At 40.8% G+C, this 6,757-nt stretch overlaps 1 pseudogene across 1 annotated transcript in view; it reads left to right on the forward strand.

Moving 5' to 3' along the window:
- Window positions 1–5,975, forward strand: part of LOC307100323 (large ribosomal subunit protein eL21-like) — a 31,111-nt pseudogene extending 25,136 nt beyond the window's left edge. Inside the window, exon 2 of the transcript in view lies at window positions 5,680–5,975. The product of the transcript in view is annotated as a large ribosomal subunit protein eL21-like (transcript). The remainder of the gene's footprint in view (window positions 1–5,679) is intronic.
- Window positions 5,976–6,757: the final 782 nt, after the last annotated feature.

Consider the following 6,757-nt stretch of genomic DNA (forward strand, 5'->3'; position numbering starts at 1 on the left):
GTACTTCAAATTGTTTAAAGAAAGGAATTATTGTACTAGGAGGGTTACTTAATTATTTGAGGAGAAAATAAAGTCATAATCCATTTGACAATATCACTAATATAAACTATGGATTGATGTAAAGTTTAAAATACTAAAAATGGAATAAAAGAATAAGAGCAGTACATTATTAATCTGTATGCAAGTAAAGGCAGAATTCATACAAGATAGAAGAAAATTTAATAAACAAGAACTCAGATAAATTCAACAAGGAAGTATAACTTTTTACTTATAAGAGAGTATGGAAAAATAGAAAATTTCACATGGGGTTGATGAGAGTATAAATCCCCCTCCCCCCACACCGCAACTGCCTCCACCTCCCCCAACCCATCTCTCCCTCAGGAAATCACTACACTGTTGTCCCTTGCAATGGGTTTGTCTTCATTTTGCTCAATCCCTCAACTCCCCTCCCACTCAAAACCCCACCCATGACAGCTGCCAGCCTGCTCTATATCTATGAGTCTGTCTCTATTTTGCTTGTTAGTTCATTTTGTTTATCAGATTTTACATAAGTGAAATCAGATGATACTTGTCTTTCTCTGACTGGCTTATTTCACTTAATATAATGCTCTCCAGGTCCATTTATGCTGTGGCAAAGGGTAAAAAAAAGGGTAAAATTCCTTTTTTTTTTTTTTACACAGCTGAGTAGTATTCCATTGAGTAAATGTACCACTTTTTTATCCACTTATCTATTGATGAGCACTTAGGCAGCTTCCAAATCCTGGCTATTGTAAATAAAGCTGCAGTGAACATAGGGGTGCATATGTTCTTTTGAATTAGTGTTTGTATATTTTTTTTTTATATAGTCCTAGGAGTGGAATTGATGAGTCAAAAGGCAGTTCCATTTTCTATTCTACTCCATACTATTTTCCACAGTGGCTGCACCAATCTGCATTCCCACCAGCAGTGCACAAGAGTTCCCTTTTCTCCACATCCTCACCAACACTTGTTGTTTGTTGATTTATTGATAACTAGAGGCCCGGTGGACATAATTCATGCACAGGGGGTGTGTCCTTCAGCCCAGCCTGCACCCTCTCCAATCTGGGATCCCTCGAGGGACATCCGACTGCCACCGGTGGGATCGGGCCTAAATGGGCAGTCCGACATCCCTCTCACAATCCAGGACTGCTGGCTCCCAACTGCTTGCCTGCCTGCCTGCCTGATTGCCCCTAACCGCTTCTGCCTGCCAGCCTGATCACCCCCTAACCACTCCGCTGCCAAACTAATCTATGCCTAACTGCTCCCCTGCCTGCCTGATTGCCCCTAATGCCCTCCCCAGCAGGCCTGGTCACCCTCAACTGCCCTCCCTTACAGGCCTGGTCGCCCCCAACTTCCCTCCTCTGCTGGCCCAGTCACCCCTAACTTCCCTTCCTTGCCAGCCTGGTCGCCCCTAACTGCCCTCCCCTGCTGGCCTGATTGCCCCTAACTGGCCTCCCCTGCCAGCCTGGACACCCCAGCAGCAGCGAAGCAGAGTTATGTATAATTATGAAATGTTTAAAACAAGATAAATATCCAACAATAGCAGACTGACTACATGATATGTAGATATGATGGAATATGCATCAACCATAAAAATTAAGAATCTATTAAGATGCTTAAAATTATATAGAAAATATTCTGAACATATTAAGAAAAGAAAAATAAGAGAACCCAGAAATTGACCCAAGCCATTATGCTCAATTAATATTTGACAAAGGAGGCAAGAGCGTACATTGGAGTCAAGACAGTCTCTTCAATAAACGGTGCTGGGAAATTTGGTCAGATACATGCAAAAAAATGAAAGATCACCAACTTATATCATACACAAAAACAAACTCAAAATGGCTAAAGGACTTAAATGTAAGACGGGAAACCATAAAAATTCTACAAGACTTCATAGGCAGCAAAATATCAGACATATGTCATAGCAATATCTTTATCAACACAGCTCCTAGGGCAATGGAGACTAAGGAGAAAATAAGCAAATGGGACTACATCAAAATAAAAAGCTTCTGCACAGCAAAAGAAACCATCAAGAAAACAACAAGAAAGCCCCCTGCATGGGAGAACATATTTGCCAATGCTATTTCAGATAAGGGTTTAATCTCCAAAATTTATAGAGAACTCATACAACTTAACAAAAGGAAGATAAACAATCCAATCAAAAAATGGGCAAAGGACCTAAATAGACACTTTTAGAAAAAGGACATACAGAAGGCCAAGAGACATATGAAAACATGCTCAAAGTCACTAATCATCCAAGAGATGTAAATCAAAACAACAATGAGGTACCATCTCACACCTGTCAGAATGGCTATCATCAACAAATCAACAAACAACAAGTGCTGGCAAGAATGTGGAGAAAAAGGAACCCTCGTGCACTGCTGGTGGGAATGCAGACTGGGCAGCCACTGTGGAAGACAGTATGGAGTTTCCTCAAAAAGTTAATAATGGAACTCCCATTTGATGCACTAATCCCACTTCTAGGACTATATCCCAAGAAACCAGAAACACCAATCAGCAAGGATATATGCACCCCTAAGTTCATAACAGCACAACTTACAATAGCTAAGAGTTGGAAACAGCCTAAGTGCCCATCAGCAGATGAGTGGATTAAAAACTGTGGTACATATGCACAATGGAATACTACACCGCTATAAAAAAGAAGGAACTTTTACCATTTGCAACAGCATTGATGGAACTGGAGAGCATTATGCTAAGCCAAATAAGCCAGTCGGAGAAAGATAAATATCACATGATCTCACTCATATGTGGGATATAATGATCAACATAATTTGATGAACAAAAATAGATCCAGAGACAAATGGCGGGGGGGGGGGGGGTTTGGGGGGAGGAGGTGTTAGAGAGCAACCAAAGGACTTGTATGCATGCATATAAGCATAACCAATGGACACAGACACTGGGGAGGTGGGTTCTTGCCCGGGGTGCAAATGGCTGGGGAAGAGGGTCAATCGGGGGGAAAGGAGACATATGTAAAATTTAGATAATAAATTTAAAAAAAAAAAGAAAACAAGTTAGAAGATGGGATTGTCCCAAACTTAGTAAAGAAAAATCACACACACACAAAAAAAAACCCCTAAAAGAATATATACCAATATATTATAAGATGTATAGTTCAGAAGGGAGCTTAGAAGTAACTTTAATTTTACCTTTGTTCCTCTCTACACTTTACAAATTTTCTACAATTAATACATATATATTTCATAATCAGAAGTATATAATAAATGTTAGTTTTATAAACTGCATTAGAGCAATGGAGATATAAATGTATTTTCTGCTTCTACCAATGTATTCACATTTAAATATATTCTTAGAAAATGTAGTATCAGGGAAAAGAAAAATAAGAGAACCCAGAAATTGACCCAAGCCATTATGCTCAATTAATATTTGACATTAATAATTTATATATAGTGAGTCTGGAGAAGTATAAACATTTTACTTGGCTTTTATTTTTACTGTCTGTTCTACTAAATGGTATAGGAGTTCTACCTGGGACCAATAGCCACAAATTCCAAGCCATGGATCAATTAGCTTGAGCTTTGATAGTCATTCAATATTTCTTGGCCTCATTTTCTCTTGAATACAAGCTTCCTTCAGTGTTGACATATTCATTATAGTTTTTAAGAACTTGCTAAAGGTTATGTATGTAAAAGCAACTGGAAAACAGTTACTCTCAAGTATTTTACCCATTCACTCCTTCTTGCCTTTAATTACTCATTCATCTCTATTCTATTCTTTTATTTTATTATTTATTAAGCATTTATCATGTCACATGGTGGTCTGAAAAGAAAGAAACCCTTATTTTAAATGGAGTGGGAAGCCCTGAAGGGGGCGCTCTCACATACTACCACTGATCGCCTTTCAAAAGACCTCAACACATAGCAGCTTGCTTTACCACCCCAGCAGGAGAAAGATTTTTCTCCTTGCCGAACAACAGCCAGCAGATAAACAGCCAGGACAACCCCAACTCTCACTCTCCTCCAATGGACTTGCATTCAAAACCACCCTCCCAACTCCCCCATTTCCTCTATAAAAGAAAACCTCTCTCCTTTGCTCTCCAGATTTGCCTATGGTTTTGTCGTAGATTGCTTGTCCCAAATTGCAATTCTCTGCCATTCCAGAATAAACTCATTCTGCTGGTAAACAACTGGTTATTTCATTTTTTAAGCATGACATTGGGCTAGGTGCTTGGAAAGATTGAAAACATAAATGAAACACAATCTCTACCCTCTTAAAGCTTTAAGTCTCATAGGTGTAATAAAACATATATGTGAATAACTACATCATGAGTATGAAGGAATGTTATATGATCAGTACATATAACAAGATTGATATGTCCTTAGAGGTAGAAGTCTTTCTGTCTGGGGTAATTGGAGAAACAATTCTAATTATATAAAATGTTATTTGAGTTGAGTTTTAAAGCATGGATAGGATTTAGGAGAAGGAGTGCATTCCAGATGGAAGGAGTGGCTCCGTAGGTGGAACGTCTGATGCATGCCCAGGAGATAAAAAGCAGATGTTTGGTACAAGGAAAAGATTTGAGATCATTTTGGAAAGCGAAGTAGTGGCCAGATTGTGGAGGGTCTTAAATTCCAGGACAGATGTTTGATATGGAAGTGGTTGGCAGTGAGGAGCCACAGAAAGCTTTCGAACAAGGAAGTCATTTCATGATCATGCTGTGTTGTAGGAAGTTTGCTCTGCTGTCAGTATACAGTTGGGACCTCAAACTCAACATGCTCAAGATTACATGCAGTTCTTTCTCTTTTTTTCCTCCTCCTCTTTCACATTCTCTTCTTTCTCTATTCCCTATCTCATCTCTGCAGTTGCCCAAATAATAAATTGGGGTCATCCTGTACTTACCACCCAATCACTCCTCACATCCGGTAAATCACTAAATTCCATGCCTGCTTATATGTTAGATACCATGCCTGGCACTGTGCTAGGTAGGCTGTGGGGATACAGGGATAAATCAAGTTCAGACTTTGCTTTAAAGGAGGTGGGTTTCAAAAACACGAGTATTGATCTAAAACCAGTTGAAATGGCAGAACTAGAGTTCTGAAATTAGGGCCTGGTGTGAAGATGTAGATTTAAATTTCCAAGTAGAAATGATAGTCGAAGTCATAGGATTAACACGAGGTTTCCCTGGATATAAATACACAGAAGGAAGAGTAGATGGCCAAGAACTAACTTTATTTAGTGAGCACGGGAAAGAAGAATCATAAAGGGGTCAGAGAAGAATTAACTGAAGAAGCAGGAGAACTAGGTTTGTGTGGTATCAGACGGAAAGAAAAGTGTCAAGAAAATGGAAGCAAGCAATAGTGTGAAATATTCCAGAAAGTTCAAGGAGAATAAGGAAAAGAATAAGTCCATTTGCTATGCAAGTAGGAGGGCATTGCTTGTTGTCCACTAAGAGAGCAGGTTCTAGAGGACGTGGGGCTCCTGCTGCCCAGCTGGGACGAGGTGAGGTGGAGGCCTAGAGGACACCAGGACAGCAGCTGGGAGCGGGCAGGAGAGGCACAGCAGCTCCCTGCCTTCCTGGCTGAGGAAATATTACAAAAGGCAAATGGATCAACCTCGCGGAAGGAGTTTTATGCAAATACCATGTGAGAAACATAGTCCTGAAAACTTCCCTTACCGCAGTGGTCTTGGAATGGGAGTCCACGTCCCGGCTTCACCTCAGGGCTCTGCGTGGAAGACCTCCTCCTCCCACGGATACAGGTGCTGGCTGGCTGTGGACCACCTGTACAGGAGATGAAGAAGACATCGCCGCCTTCTGTGCTCATGTGTCAGAGCTAGATCTTTCTGACAACAAACTCGAAGACTGGCATGAGGTGCTTAATTGCCGTGCATGCTCGGTCCACACCGCACAGATGCAGAAGGAGCGCCCTCGGGGAAAACCTCCTCCAGGATTCCCACAGCAGCCTGAACCGCTGTGAGGTGTTTTTTGGGGTTTTTTTTTTAACCTGCATTGGGTGACAGGTCAGAGCAAATCTTCCTCTGAGTCATTTCAGCCCCTGTGTTCACAGGCTGATTCTCCGAACTTTGCTTCTTTGTATAACATTTCACAAAGGTGCTGTGCTCTGTGCTTTGCACACGTATGTACGTTTTTGCTAACTGGTGGGAACAGGTTAATAGTGATGAAGCTGCTACCTCAGGAGAACTCGTGTCAGTGTTGATCAGAACGCAAATTACACTCAGTGCTTTAACCTCTTCTCTGCTCAGACAGAGGTCTGCAGCATTTGTCAGACCACAATGCTGAGTATAGCCCGAAGGTCGTATTTTACCTGTTTGTAGATCCTACATGTATGTACACTATAGTTTGTTTTCAAATAAATGCTTGTGGCTATAGAGAAAGGCGGTGGGGGGCAGATTCTATAGACTAGAAGGTGCAGAAGCCACTCTAGAAGGGACACAATGGTGACTGCGGTGAAGTAGAAGAACCACGTGTCTGGAAAGCTGGTGGTGTTTTTACTAACACAACTCTTTTTAAAATTATAGTTTCTTATGCATTTAGGGTTCATTAAACGTGCCCAAAGCTGCATTTGTAATTCTTTTTAAAAGAGGCTTCTCCCTTTCGGGCCATGTGTGGGGACAAGGCCCTTAAGATGCTTAGAAGTCCTTTGTCAAAATGAGAGGGTTTTCTACACACTGCTTTATTTATTTATTTTTAATCTTTATTGTTGAAAGTCTTACATATGTCCCCTTTTTTTCTCCCATT

The sequence above is a fragment of the Cnephaeus nilssonii genome (genome assembly GCF_951640355.1).
Source record: "Cnephaeus nilssonii genome assembly, chromosome: 5".
NCBI lineage: Eukaryota > Metazoa > Chordata > Mammalia > Chiroptera > Vespertilionidae > Cnephaeus > Cnephaeus nilssonii.